General features: G+C 36.8%; 1 long non-coding RNA gene and 1 other non-coding gene across 2 annotated transcripts in view; one reads left to right on the forward strand and one right to left on the reverse strand.

Annotated features, from left to right (window-relative positions):
- LOC118656968 overlaps nucleotides 1-15,833 on the reverse strand; it is a 198,134-nt gene that overhangs the window by 61,081 nt on the left and 121,220 nt on the right. The gene's annotated exons all lie outside the window — the stretch shown is intronic.
- LOC118657125 lies at nucleotides 9,219-9,325 on the forward strand. Its single transcript, XR_004967864.1, has one exon. It is a non-coding gene; the product is annotated as a U6 spliceosomal RNA (small nuclear RNA).

Consider the following 15,833-nt stretch of genomic DNA (forward strand, 5'->3'; position numbering starts at 1 on the left):
TAGAGCTGTCCTGTACACCAAAAGGTTGCAGATTGTCAGGGGACATACCTAGGTTGTAGGTTCCATCCCTGGTCGGAGGTGTAAACTAGAGGCAACCAATCAATGTTTCTCTCCTCTCTCTCTCTCTCTCTCTCTCTCTCTCTCTCTCTCTCTCTCTCTCTCCCCCCCCTCCCCTTCCTCTCTCTCTCTCTCTTTCTCTCTCCCTCTCTCTCTCTCTCTCTCCCCCCTCCCCTTCCTCTCTCTCTAAAAATCAATGGAAACATATGGGCATTAAAAAAAAAAAGTCCCAGAAAAGTAAACAAGAAGCCATGTGCTGCCAGTTAACAAAGTTCTAAGTCAGCACACTGATTGGCTGCCCCCCTGCATTCTCAAGAAAGATAACATGAAGTCTTTATTCATTGACAAGAAGGAATTCAGTCAGTGGGCAATACAGATTGTATAGTGAGCCAAGGCCAGAGGGAAAGTAAAGAGGACCCAATCGAGGCAAGTTTGATCAGTCTCCAAAAATCCTTTCCCTCCTAGATAAGGTAGTAATTTTTACTGACAGTCTCCAAGGATTATATAAACTGACTGTATGCTATTCCTAGTTTGTACAATCCTATACATTTCAGTTAAATTGGCCTCCATAACACCACATTTATTTAGTTAACAATGTAGATACATTCCTAATTCCTACAGCAAAATGTTGACTCCCATTTGGTTTAAAGCTACTGAGATTGATGGACTCTTGGGGAACATTAGGGAATTTTGTGTTTCCAAAACACAGAAATATGTGGGTTTTGCTCATGGCTGGAATAAGTCTAGACCTTTATCACCTAGTGCCTGGTTTCCTGGGGCCTGCTCCGAATTGCTCTCTCCAAATACTAGACTTAACCCCTTTCTGAACATTCCTGCCAGATTTATTTGTCTAAAATACTTCTTTTACCAAGTCATGTCCCTCCTCAGAAACCTTAATTGCTCATCTTTTTTAATATATATTTTATTGATTTTTTAAAGAGGAGGAAGGGAGAGGGATAGAGAGTCAGAAACATCGATGAGAGAGAAACATCGATCAGCTGCCTCCTGCACACCTCCTACTGGGGATGTGCCCACAACCAAGGTACATGCCATTGACTGGAATTGAACCTGGGACCTTTCAGACCGCAGGCTGATGCTCTATCCACTGAGCCGAACCAGTTAGGGCTCTTAATTGCTCATCTTGCCAAAGAATTTTCAAACTCCATAGCTTAAAGTTTTGTTTTCCAGGTATGGGCCCCAACCTTCTTTGCAACCACAGTTCTCAGTAGCTTCTTACCACAAACCTTCCTCTTCTGTCAAGCTAACCAGCAGGTTAATCAACCTCTGTCTCCATGCACATACTCATTACTATTGCCTCCATGTCTTAAGTAGTGGTGTTTGCTTCCTCCTTTCTGTTACTCTCACTTCTGCTTCCAAACCCACCCCTCCATCAGTACTTTCTCCATTCCCTCTGTCAAAATCTCCTGGAAACCTCTATATGGACCTCAATAGTTATTCCAGTGCCACATGAAGAGTTCCCCTGATGTTCTTACTAAGTTTTTCCTGTTCCAGACATATACTACCTCATCATCTAGCGTTCCGTGTGTACATGCTCCTTCTTCCTAATGTGGCAAGAAACTCCTCCAGAATAGGGAGCACCTTTACACTTCTGTGTAGCCTCCGTAGCTCCAGACACAGTACACAAACTGAGAGGTGAAAAAAGGGAGAAATGTAAAAAGCTTCAAAAATTACAGAATTATACTCTGAAAATGGTATGAGATATCATCTATAACAAAAAAAAAACTCATTTTTTAAGCACTTTCACATCCATTTTCATATTGGGTAATGTATTTGTATCTCAAAGTAGAGTCAAGAAATTCAGGAAATTCTCACAGTTACCACAGGAGAAGAAAATAAAAAGATACGGGTATCAGAATGTGGGATAAATATGACACCTTTCCAATGACTCAGTAACCCTTACTTATTCAAGGAGGATCCATCACCGGAGCTATTGCCATGGTATATTTTCTGCTACTTGAAGTCAAATTACTGCATTTTTCTTAATCTTTTAAAAATTGGGGCAAATTTATATATAAATCACTGTATTTTAAGCGTGGTTACTTTGCAATTCATAATGCAAAGTTTCTCCTCAATGGATAGTCCTTTTTCACTTTTAAAAAAACTTAATTGTTTGGACTTTTATACCTACTTATTGGGAACACATCTGGAAAAAAACTGAGGAATGCCTTTTTAAATTGTGTTAAAGGTTCATGAAATCATAGGTGTAAAAATATGCTCTGAAACATAAGTAACTCTACAAATTCCATTTATTTTTCTTAGGACTACAGTTATGAAATATTCTTCAAAGGTAAAATTTCTTCATAATAAAATGCACTTAACATCTCAGCAATTAAATCATTTTTACATAAAATCCTCTTTTAAAGAATCATTGAAGGTCCTAAGCATTTTTGCAGTTTATTTTCCTACCATGACAATCTCAAATTGCTATTATATTGAAGTCAAATGTTATGATAAACTGGGCCTGTGATAAAATTGCTTTTGGGTAATTTTTCAATGTAGTATTTCCTTCCAGTCATCAGCTTGAAGCTAGAATCACTCAAGGTTCTCAAAGGGCAAAAGATAATAAGTAATCTTCAGAGCCCTAGAGATCAACAGGCAAGCCATCCTCCCCACAAATGTTATTAGTAAGAGAACTTCTGAGGAGCAGTGGAAAGGAGAAAGGGAGGTGGAAAAGAGGAGAAAATACTGCATTCATACCATGTAATTTCCCTATAGACTACTACATGAACCAAAGTAATATACCTAATAGCTAAACAAAGTCTGGGCAAACTCTGTTAAAATAATTGGCATTGAAGAAGATAAATAAGCTACTGCCTATTGATCCGAATCCTTTCTGCCCTTTACATCTCACTTGACACTACACAATGGTATTTTTCTTCATGACCCCAGTGTCTTGATCTGAAAACCTAAGCAGTCATTTCTCACTGAGAGGGAGAGAATTGTTTTGTTAACATCTGTTTTTTAGGCTCTTTTATTTTTAAGTTCTTGTTGAAACCTCTTTGATCTGCCTACCAGGGAATTGGAGCACATACCATGTGCCTGCCGCCTAAATCTCTTTTCTCTTTATTTGTTCTACAGAATATTGATTTAGATTTTGGCCTATTCACATTGCTTTAAACTTTTAAACACTGTCTCTTATGGCTAGAGGGGACACTTTGCTGAAGCTAAAATGATCACCCAAGAGAACTTATTGGGGAAACACATAGACCAAAATTAGCCCTTGGCTCTGAATGTACAGCTCCCATTGAAACCAGTGGAAGCTGAACTCTGAGGATTTGAAGACACATTTTCCTTTACATTGAATATAAAGGCTTTTTGAAAGGGTTGGGCTTGAGTTTCTGTTAAAGAAGCTGAATTAGCTCTTTGTCATATTATAAAAAGAGACAGCATTGCTTCTCCAATTTGCCTTCTAAGGGTTCTTTTGATATCTAACAAAATTGCAAAGACACCTTTTTTGTTTCTCTACACTGATTGTTTAATATCATAAAGAACCAAACATTATACCAAGCATTTTTGGCCTTGTATAGTTCCTACAACATTTTACTATAACATTTCCTAATCATTTACAACCAAAATAACAGCAGCAACAACAACAACAACAGAATAATGCTTAGAATCAAAATGGGAGAAGGGGGGAATGATGGTAGAAAGCCAGCAGTATAACCCTCTGATAACAGGACATTTTTAAGTTCTGACTTTACCAGCTGCCATAAATCCTTCTCACTCTTCAGAAAGCTCTTTTTATTATGCTGTGGACAGTGCTATGGAGGAAGTTCAGGTTTCCCAATGTCTCACTGCAGCGAATCTTACTGCTAAAATCCTCAGGATGAATTAACAGGCCCAAACTGACTCTAAAAGTCTGTGACTCCATACATTTAGCAAGATGCAAGTGGAATGCAGGTGCTGACCACAGAAAACCTCTGCACCAGCAGGACTCGTCTCACAGCACAACTGAGCAAAACACCACTTATCCAGGGCACATCTGAATGCTAACACAGTGCTATCAGGTTGCTAATTTACTCAGGAGAATCTTGTTCTGTTTTCCCCAACCTGACCACAGATATAAAATGCATGTCATATATTTTGAGGTGAGTAAGGGCAACAGCCATGTCTCACTTATTTTTGCATCTCATGTCCCTAACATAATTTCTGTGCAGAAGCAATTAACTAATGTTTATTGCATTTGATGAACAATGAATGAGAGGCACCAGATGACACAAAATGTTTAATAGAAAAACAAGCCTGGAGATAATTTAATCCAGTTCTCTACTTACACTATAGGCACAGTCTAAATGATAAAGCTATTTGGGGAGCAGAGAGATGGGAACCTGACCTAGCCTAAGAGGATGGGAGAAAGTTTCCTGGAGGACTTAAGTCTTGAATCGAGTCTTATAAATTGTAAGAGAGTTTGTATATGTGTGTATAAGTACTCCAAGCAATGACAATCATTCAAGCCAGGGAACAGAACCTGAACAAGGCATGGAGATATGAATCTGTGTAACAAACATGTGTCAGGCTAGCTCAGTAAAGGAAAAGTGGCTATCTGTCTATTTATCTATCTATCTATCTATCTATCTATCTATCTATCTATCTATCTATGTTATGAAGCTATCAATCTCGCTCTCCATGTTTCTTCAAGGTTTCTATACATCCACCAGCTAGATAACCACAGTATTTAGCCCTTCTGTAGTTGAAAGCTTTTGGAGGAAAGAAATGTAAAATGGCATCATAATCTCTAGAAAAGGTGGATATTTAAGTTGACTCTTTCTCCTATGGGCACTTTCCAGTTTTTCCAGGATCTCTCCATCCATGCTACTGTGAATGCCACTCCCCTGTCAAAGAAAGTACCTCCTCTTTGGCCAGGAGCTGAGGATCACCCCTCAACTGCAGATTCCAGGTAGTACACTCCATAGCCTCTTGCTACAAGAGTTCCCCTTTGGAAACATCCTTATTTACAAATCCTGGGCAAATATTCCTACTGAGAGTTCCACATCTGTTTCCTTACATTTTAAGTTTTGTTGGGTTTTTTTTTACTATGATGGAGGAAAGAGAAGTACTGTGTCAAGATCCCTAAATGTGGCTTCTATTTAGCTGCCAACGGCTTTTATATTTTTTCTCAGGTGTAAGTAAGGCTAGTCTACTGCTAGTATATCCCTTCAACTTTAGGAAGCACTTATAAAGTGTATGTATACACAGGATACACATTAGGCATTCAAATTGTGAATTGTTGAATTAAGTTACACAGAAATACTATTGTTTAACCAAAGCTCAAGTAGCATATAATGAATTAGCTGGCATGCAGCAATCATGTGTTATTGAAATTGGTCATAATTTACTTATTATCTGCAATGGATTTCTGAAAAAATATTTCTCTTTCCATTAGAATTTCATTTTCAGCATTTGCTTGTCAGTTAAATCCGCACATCACTAATGTAAGTTCTCATCATAGGCATAATTGAATATTCATGCCTAGCTCAAATCACTGTTATTCTGGCCTGTTGCTTTTCTTTTTTTTTTCCCCCCCCCAGATAGTTAACTCATCATTTGTATGGCAAATTTACTAGAGTTTGTCATTTATAGACTCTCTTTTAGTCTTTTCTATTTTATGAACTGTAAATTTGGTAAGAAATTATACTGAATTGTTATGGAGAGTGAGAACATAAAAATTAGACACATAACTAATAATCTTATATTTATTCCAATCATTGAGACATTTTATATTCTTCCTACTTTTGCTGAACATTCCAAGTAATGTAACAGAATTCTTCTACTACTTAAGTGTTCTTTTAGAGTTTTACAGTCATACTAATGAAGAACCTTATTAAAGACCAAAGAAAATTAATCAGTGAAAGTACTTTCTATGCATACAGACAGAATTAAGTGCTATGATGTCATATCACAAAAAAGTGCACGGCTCTTTCTACCTGATAAATAGACTTGCATTTTAATTTTTTATTAGATTATTTGGTAGTAGACCAATAAATGTACTCTAGCATCTTTTGTAGAAGTAATGAATTCTTTGTAATATGAGATTTCATGACAGCTCTCTGCTATTAATAAACTTTAGTGAGAGGAGAGAGAGACAGCTGAAGTTGGTTTGAGAATTATTGGATCTGCAGATTAGTGATATGAATGAGTCAAGTTCTACTATATCAAAAATATTATTCATAATAATTTGTATGCCAAACAGTGTATAATGATTCTGACCATTAGTACAAAATTCATACTGATAACCCAAGGCTGGCATGTTCCTTTACCAGGCAACTTATGAAAACAAACCCAAATTAATGTTGATGTTTAATATTAATTAGGCTTTCTCTTGCCCTGTGGCTTCCCCAAATAATTCTCTGATAGCAAGTCAACCATTAATGGCTAAGTATGACCTGAAACAATATATGTGCCATCCAGGAATATGCAAAGGGAGAACTGGATTAACTTGAGTCTCCTATTGCATATTCTGTAAGATGTTTACTTTTTAGAAGCTTACATTCTGAAGCTTGATATTCATTAGCAATACCATATACGTTTAGCACAAAACATATCTCCTCCTATTCGATACCTGCTATATGAATATAAGTTACTTATTAACCATGTTACTCCTTATTATGCCCTGATAGAAAGCCAAAACTGTACAATCCATTATCAAAATAATCTTATTGTTAATGAAGCAATAACAAATATAAAATTACTAAGCATATTCAAGCTCAAGTCATATAAGGTAATCTACACAGTATCTGCTCCAAGGTGTGCATCCTCTCTGTCTTTTTATTTCCCTGTTACCCCCTCCACAACATATAAGGTCCTGCAGTTCCTGAACACCTGTCTGCTTCCCAACAACATCCACCCTGCCCCTTAGAATACCTTCATATCTCCTCCTATCCAACTTTGCACTAGTTGCCAATGTTTTATCCAGTTTAAGAATGTTTTGCTGTAACCAATGGACACAGACACTAGGGGGGTGAGGGCATCTGCCAGGGGGTGGGGAAGGCCAGAGGGAGGTTTATGGGGGGAAAAGGAGACATATATACTACTATTTGTAATAGTTTAAACAATAAAAAAAGACAAATTCTATTAAAATATATACACACCCATATGCACGTTCGTGTTCTCACACAGATATTTCCATTTGGAATAAAATGTGGTTCATGTTTTAAAGAAAGAATGGTTTGCTGCCCTAGCTGGTTTGGCTCAGTGGATAGAGCGTCAGCCTGCAGACTGAAGGGTCCCGGATTCGATTCCAGTCAAAGGCACATGCCTGGGTTACAGGCTCAATCCCTAGTGGGGACATGCAGGAGGCAGCTGATCAATGATTCTCTCTCATCATTGATGTTTCTATCTCTCTCTCCCTCTCCCTTACTCTCTAATATCAATAAAAATATATTTTAAAAAAAACAATAAAAAAGAATGTTTTGCTTATTTATTTTCCCCTTAGAGTTATCTTCTGAAGGAGAAAACCTTCATTCAATGATTATGATTTAGAATTAAGCAGGTACAAGACAGACTTCTTTTTTTTTTCTTTAAGACAGACTTTTAAAATTTCAAGGCTCATCAGTTCTCAGAAGATCATAGTTCCTGTGAGTTATTATGCAGAGAGAGTCCTTATGTCTTCTTTCCCCTTGTGGTGTATTACTAAAAGCTTCTTACTATTATCTTAGCTCTATCTGAACCTGGCCTCAGAAGGCAGATGGCTATGAACCAGTAATGGGGGGAGGGGACACACAAACTCTATCTCGCCACAATACAGATTAGAAAAATGTAGTCCTTAACTTCAAAAAATGTATTTGAAGGCTAGTCTCATCATTGTTGATTCTAAAGTGAGATAAATCAACAAATAGAATCCTAGAATATTATGATTGTTAGGAGCTTGAGAAATCACCTAAGGCTAACCATCAAAAAACACCCTTCAAGTGTCTTTCAGCCAAGAAAATTAATTCTCTGTGAAGGTTGGACATTTGACAGGCTGATCACCATTAAAGGGTTATATTTTCTGTGTACACTAGCAGGCAAGGCACGGTATAAAGGGTTAAAATAGCATGGCTCTGAGACCTGGAACATTAACCAAGAGTTAATAAAATACCTAGCAAAAGGCTAAATGGCCTGAACGCTGTCAAGGTTAAAAGCAGAAATTACTATCCATGGTAAAATGACTAAAACTTCAAGTTATATAGACACACTGAAGCAGTGTCAGAAAATTTAACAATCTTAACTGTAAAATGATGGGTTAACAATCTACACTTTCAGAGAGGGGAGAAAAAAAAAAGTAAGAGGCCAAAATAACAGTGATTTGAGCAAGGCATGAATATTCAATTTTCCCTATGATGAGAAGTTACATTAATGATGTGAGGATTTAACTGACAAGCAAATGCTAAAAATGAAATCCTTAATGGAAAGAAAAATATTTTTCAGAAACCCATTGCAGATAATAAGTAAATTATTACCAACTTCAATAAAATATGATGATGAACACGCAAACCTTTAATGTCTAACATTAGGCATTACTGAACAATAGAGGTTTCAGAAAGATGAGCACCTTTTCATGTTGCTCCTTTTATTTTTAAAGTATCCACCTCTCCTTGAGATTTCTTTCAGCTACTAATAAAAGAAAAGCTGTTAGAGGGTTTTAAAGGTATTCTTTACTTTTTAAAGGAATAAGGGAAAGTGGAGGGTTCCTTTTTCCCCCCACTGGTAAATGTGATTTTTTTAAGTAGCATGTGATTGTTTTCTTAGACATGTCAATAAACACGTTTATAATTTTTAGATTAAATGTTAACCAATAAACAATATTTAGACCTCCCCTAAATTAGGCATAACACAGAATTTATTTTATCATATTTTAAATACAAAATTCTCCAACTGTATTCAGTCAGTAGGTGTTACTTTGTTGTTATCAGGGGCGAGGAAGAAAAGCCAAACCTTTCAAGCACTTCTTATTAACAGTGTTACTTCATAGAGCAAAATGTACGTAGAATTCACAGTGGTTTGGCCCTTCTGGAGAAAATGCCCAAGCAGAGAATTATTTGTCAGGAAACTAGCAGTGCAAGTGTGGAGAGACAGTGATTTCTTTTCATTCCTGCTTTAGTGTCGACCTCTTCCTAGGTTAGAAAACCACTTCCCTCATCAGGATAAACATCAAAACCCCCATGCTCACTTCAACAGTACATATACTAAAATTGGAATGATACAGAGAAGATTAGCATGGCCCCTGTGCAAGGATGACACACAAATTCATGAAGCGCTCCATACTCTATTCAGCAAGGCTATCATTCAAAATTGAAGGGGAAACAAGGAGCTTCACAGACAAAAAAAAAAAGACTAAGGAAGTCTATCACTACCAATCCAGCAATGAAAGAAATGCTAAAGGGACTGGTGTAAAAAGAAGAAATTAAAAGAGAAGAAGGAACACAGGCACAAAAAATAAAAATAGCTACAAACAAATACCTATCAATAATAACTTTAAACATAAACGAACTAAATGCTCCAATCAAAAGACATCAAGTGGCTGAATGGATAAAAAAACATGACACATATATACTAGTATATGCTGTCTATAAGAGACCCACCTCAGAACAAGGGACTCACACAGACTGAAAGTGAAGGGATGGAAAAATATCTTTCAGGCAAATGGAAATGAAAAAAAAAAAAAAAGCTGAGGTAGTAATACTTATTATCTGACAAAATAGACCTCAAAGTGAAGGCCATAACAAGAGATAAAGAAGACCACTTCATAATACTAAAGGGATTGATATAACAAGAGGATATAACCCTGATAAACATATATGCACCCAATGCAGGAGCACCCAAATACATAAAAAAAAACTCCTGGAAGATATCAAGGGAGAGATCAACAACAATACAACCACAGTAGGGGATCTTAATACACCACTTATATCACTGGATAAATTTTCTAGACAAAAAACAAGCAAAGAAACAGCAATCCTAAATGACTCACTAGATCAGATGGACTTAATTGACATCTTCAGAACATTTCACCCCAAAGGCACGGAATATACGTTTTTCTCAAGTGCACATGGGACATTTAAAGATAGACCACATATTGGGTCACAAGCAAAGTCTCTCCAAATTCAAGAAGATTGAAATCATATCAAGCATCTTCTCAGGCCACAATGGCATAATATTAGAAATAAACTACAATAAAGACAATCACAAAAATTCAAACATTTGGAGGCTGAATAGCATGCTATTAAACAATGATTGGGTTACCAAAGAGATCAAAGAAGAAATTAAAAACGTCCTGGAAATGAATGACAATGAAAACACAACAGTCCAAAACCTATGGGACACAATGAAAGCAATCCTGAGAGGGAAGTTTATAGCTCTACAGGCCTACCTCAGAAAATAAGAAAAAATGGTAGTAAATCATCTAACTCTACTATTCAAAGAACTAGAAAGAGAGCAACAAGAAAAGCCCAGAGTGAGCAGAAAGAAGGAGATAAAGATCAGAGCCGAAATAAACGACATAGAGACCAAAAAAACAATACAAAAGATCAATGAAACCAAGACCTGGTTCTTTGAAAGGATAAACAAGATTGATGAACCTCTAGCCAGGCTCATCAAGAAGCAAAGAGAGAGGACCCAAAATAACAAAACCAGAAATGAAAGAGGCAAAATAACAACAGACCCCACAGAAATACAAAGGATTGCTAAAAAAATATTATGAACAACTCTATTCCAACAAGCTAGACAACCTGGAGGAAATGGACATATTCCTAGAAAAATACAACCTTCCAAAACTCAATCAGGAAGAATCTAAAAATCTCAATAGGCCAATAACTATGGAAGAAATTGAAGCAGTCATCAAAAAGCTTCCAGCAAACAATAGCCTGGGGCGAGACGGCTTCATAGGGGAGTTTTACCAAACATTCAAGGAAGAACTAAAATCTATCCTCCTCAGACTATTCCAAAAAATTCAAGAGGAAGGAACAGTTCCAAGCTCATTCTACGAAGCAAGCGTTACCCTAATACCAAAACCAGATAAAGACAACACAATAAAAGAGAATTACAGGCCAATATCCCTCATGAACATAGATGCCAAAATCCTCAACAAAATTCTAGCAAATCAAATCCAGCATTACATCAGAAAGATCATACACCATGACCAAGTAGGATTTATCCCGGGGATGCAAGGATGGTACAATATCCACAAATCAATAAATGTGATACATCACATAAACAAATTGAGAGATAAAAATCACATATATCAATTGATGTCGAAAAAGCATTTGACAAAATACAACACCCTTTCTTTTTTTTTTTTTAATTTATTGCTTAAAGTATTACAAAGGGTATTACATATGTGTCCATTTTATCCCCCCGCCCTAGACAGTACCCTAGCCTCCCCTATCCCCCAGTGTCTTATGTCCACTGGTTATGCTTATATGTATGCATACAAGTCCTTTAGTTGATCTCTTACCCCCCTACCTCCTGCCCCCCAACCCTCCACGGCCTTCCCGCTGCAGTTTGACAATCTGTTTGAGGCAGCTCTGCCTCTGTATCTATTATTGTTCAAAAGTTTATAATGGTCTCTATTATCCATGAATGAGTGAGATCATGTGGTATTTTTCCTTCATTGACTGGCTTATTTCACTTAGCATAATGCTCTCCAGTTCCATCCATGACGTTGCAAATGGTAAGAGTTCCTTCCTTTTTAGAGCAGCATAGTATTCCATCGTGTAGATGTACCACAGTTTTCTAATCCATTCATCTACTGATGGGCACTTAGGCTGTTTCCAGATCTTAGCTATGGTGAATTGTGCTGCTATGAACATAAGGGTGCATATATCCTTTCTGATTGGTGTTTCTGGTTTCTTGGGATATATTCCTAGAAGTGGGATCACAGGGTCAAATGGGAGTTCCATTTTCAGTTTTTTAAGGAAACTCCATACTGTCTTCCATAGTGGCTGCACCAGTCTGCATTCCCACCAGCAGTGCACAAGTGTTCCTTTTTCTCCACATCCTCTCCAGCACTTGTCGTTTGTTGATTTGTTGATGATAGCCAGTCTGACAGGTGTGAGATGGTACCTCATTGTTGTTTTGATTTGCATCTCTCGGATGATTAGTGACTTTGAGCATGTTTTCATATGTCTCTTGGCTTTCTGAATGTCCTCTTTTGAAAGGTGTCTATTTAGGTCCTTTGCCCATTTTTTTATTGGATTGTTTATCTTCCTTTTGTTAAGTTGTATGAGTTCCCTATAAATTTTGGAGATTAGGCCCTTATCAGATATGACATTGGCAAATATGTTTTCCCACACAGTGGGTTTTCTCGTTGTTTTGTTGATGGTTTCTTTTGCTGTGCAGAAGCTTTTTAATTTGATGTAGTCCCATTTGTTCATTTTCTCTTTAGTTTCAAGTGCCCTAGGAGCTGTATCAGTGAAGAAATTGCTTCGGCATATGTCTGAGATTTTGTTGCCTTTGGATTCTTCTAGAATTGTTATGGTTTCCTGTCGTACATTTAAGTCCTTTATCCATTTTGAGTTTATTTTTGTGTATGGTGTAAGTTGGTGGTCTAGTTTCATTTTCTTGCATATATCTGTCCAATTTTCCCAACACCATTTATTGAAGAGACTGTCTTGACTTCATTGTATGTTCTTGCCTCCTTTGTCAAATATTAATTGAGCATATTGTTTCAGGCCGATTTCTGGGCTCTCTATTCTATTCCATTGATCAATATGTCTGTTCTTGTGCCAGTACCAGGCAGTTTTGAGAACAGTGGCTTTTAATACAGCTTGATATCTGGTATTGAGATCCCACCTACTTTGTTCTTTCTCAGGATCGCTGCAGCTATTCGGGGTCGTTTTTTATTCCAGATGAATTTTTGGAGAGTTCGTTCTAGATCTCTGAAGTATGCCGTTGGTATTTTAATGGGAAGTGCATTGAATTTATAGATTGCTTTGGGTAGTATGGACATTTTAATGATGTTGATTCTACCAATCCATGAACACGGTATGTTCTTCCATCTGTTTATGTCTTCCTCTATATCTTTTTTCAACGTCCTGTAGTTTTCTGAGTAGAGGTCTTTTACCTCTTTAGTTAAGTTTATTCCTAGGTAGCTTAATTTTTTTGGTGCGATGGTAAACGGAATTGTTTTTATAATGTCTCTTTCTGAAAGTTCACTATTGGTGTATAGAAATGCCTCAGATTTCTTGGGGTTAATTTTGTATCCTGCTACATTGCCAAATTCATGTATTAAGTCTAGTAGCTTTTTGATGGAGTCTCTAGGGTTTTGTATGTATAATATCATGTCATCTGCAAATAAGGACATTTTTACTTCCTCTTTTCCAATTTGGATGCCTTTTATTTCTTCTTCTTGCCGAATTGCAATGGCTAACACTTCCAGTACTATGTTGAACAGGAGTGGTGAGAGGGGGCATCCCTGTCTTGTTCCTGTTCTTAGGGGAAATGGTGTTAGTTTTTGTCCATTGAGTATGATGTTGGCTGTGGGCCTGTCATATATGGCTTTTATTATGTTGAGGTATGATCCTTCTACTCCCACCTTGCTGAGAGCTTTTATCAAAAATGGGTGTTGAATTTTGTCAAATGCTTTTTCTGCATCAATTGATATGACTATGTGGTTTTTTTCTTTCAATTTGTTTATGTGATGTATCACGTTTATTGATTTGCAGATATTGTACCATCCTTGCATCCCTGGGATAAATCCTACTTGGTCATGGTGTATGATCTTTCTGATGTACTGCTGGATCCGATTTGCTAAGATTTTGTTGAGGATTTTGGCATCTATGTTCATGAGGGATATTGGCCTGTAATTCTCTTTCATTGCGTTGTCTTTATCTGGTTTTGGTATTAGGGTGATGCTGGCTTCATAGAACGAGCTTGGAAGTGTTCCTTCCTCTTGAATTTTTTGTAGTAGTCTGAGGAGGATAGGTTTTAGTTCTTCCTTGAATGTTTGGTAAAACTCCCCTGTGAAGCCGTCTGGTCCTGGGCTTTTGTTTTCTGGAAGCTTTTTGATGACTGCTTCAATTTCTTCCATAGTTATTGGCCTGTTGAGATTATTAGATTCTTCCTGATTGAGTTTTACAACACCCTTTCTTGATAAAAACTCTCAGCAAGATGGGAATAGAAGGATCATATCTCAACATAATAAAAGCCATATATGACAAACCAACAGCCAACATCATACTCAATGGACAACACTAAAACCATTTCCCCTAAGAACAGGAACATGACAGGGATGCCCACTCTCACCACTCCTGTTCAACATAGTACTGGAACTACTAGACATTGCGATCAGACAAGAAGAAGAAATAAAAGGCATCTAAATTGGAAAAGAAGAAATAAAACTGTCCTTATTCACAGATGACATGATACTATACATAGAAAACCCTAAACACTCCATCAAAAAATTATTAAACTTAATAAATGAATTCAGCAATGTAGCAGGATACAAAATTAATGCCAAGAAATCTATGTCATTTCTATACACCAATAGTGAAATTACAGAAAGAGAGACTAAAAAAACAATCCCATTTACCATTGTACCAAAAAAAGTAAGACACCTAGGAATAAACTTAACTAAGGAAGTAAAAGACTTGTATTCGGAAAACCACAGGACACTGAAAAAAGAGATAGAGGAAGACATAAACAGATGGAAGAACATACCATGTTCATGGATTGGTAGAATCAACATCATTAAAATGTCCATATTACCCAAAGCAATCTATAAGATTCAATGCACTCCCCATTAAAATACCAATGGCATATTTCATAGACCTAAAACAAACTCTCCAAAAATTCATCTGGAATAAAAAAAAAAAAAAGACTCCAAATAGCTGCAGCAATCCTGAGAAAGAACACAGTAGGTGGAATCTCAATACCAGATATCAAGCTGTATTACAAAGCCACTGTTCTCAAAACTGCCTGGTTCTGGCACAAGAACAGACATATAGACCAATGGAATAGAATAGAGAACACAGAAATTGACCCAAACCACTATGCTCAATTAATATTTGACAAAGGAGGCAAGAACATACAATGAAGTCAAGACAGTCTCTTCAATAAATGGTGTTGGGAAAATTGGACAGATACATTCAAAAAAAAAAAATGAAACTAGACCACCAACTTACACCATACACAAAAATAAAGTCAAAATGGATAAAGGACTTAAAACATAAGATGGGAAACCATAAAAATACTAGAGGAATCCAAAGGCAGCAAAATCTAAGACATATGCCGAAGCAATTTCTTCACTGATACTGCTCCTAGGGCAATGGAAACTAAAGAGAAAATAAACAAATGGGACTACATCAAAAGAAACCATCAACAAAACAACAAGAAAGCCCACTGCATGGGAGAACATATTTGCCAATGTTATCACCGATAAGGGTTTAATCTCCAACATTTACTACCATGACCACCCTATTCCTGTATACAAATCCTGCCCCTGACCTCCAGATCCACACACTGCCCAGTTCCCTGGATCCACCAGAAATCATCAAACAGAACCCAGATCTCCTAACTACTAATCCACACATAATTCTTCATATTGGATTCACTGACTCACTGTTTCTTCAATAAATGCTCTAATTTACCTGATTGAAAAGGATAATCAAGATGGTAAGTTTCCAGTTAGGGCAGAGGGTCATATAAGAGTTTAACATAGAAAAATATATTACCTCCTATATATGGTCTTCAAATTAACCAAATATAGTACTGTTTTATTTTACTTTTTTAATTAAAACCACATAATTAGTGGTCAATATATCGTAACTTGAGTTTTACAT

The sequence above is a fragment of the Myotis myotis genome, unplaced genomic scaffold, assembly GCF_014108235.1.
Source record: "Myotis myotis isolate mMyoMyo1 unplaced genomic scaffold, mMyoMyo1.p scaffold_m19_p_5, whole genome shotgun sequence".
Classification (NCBI taxonomy): domain Eukaryota; kingdom Metazoa; phylum Chordata; class Mammalia; order Chiroptera; family Vespertilionidae; genus Myotis; species Myotis myotis.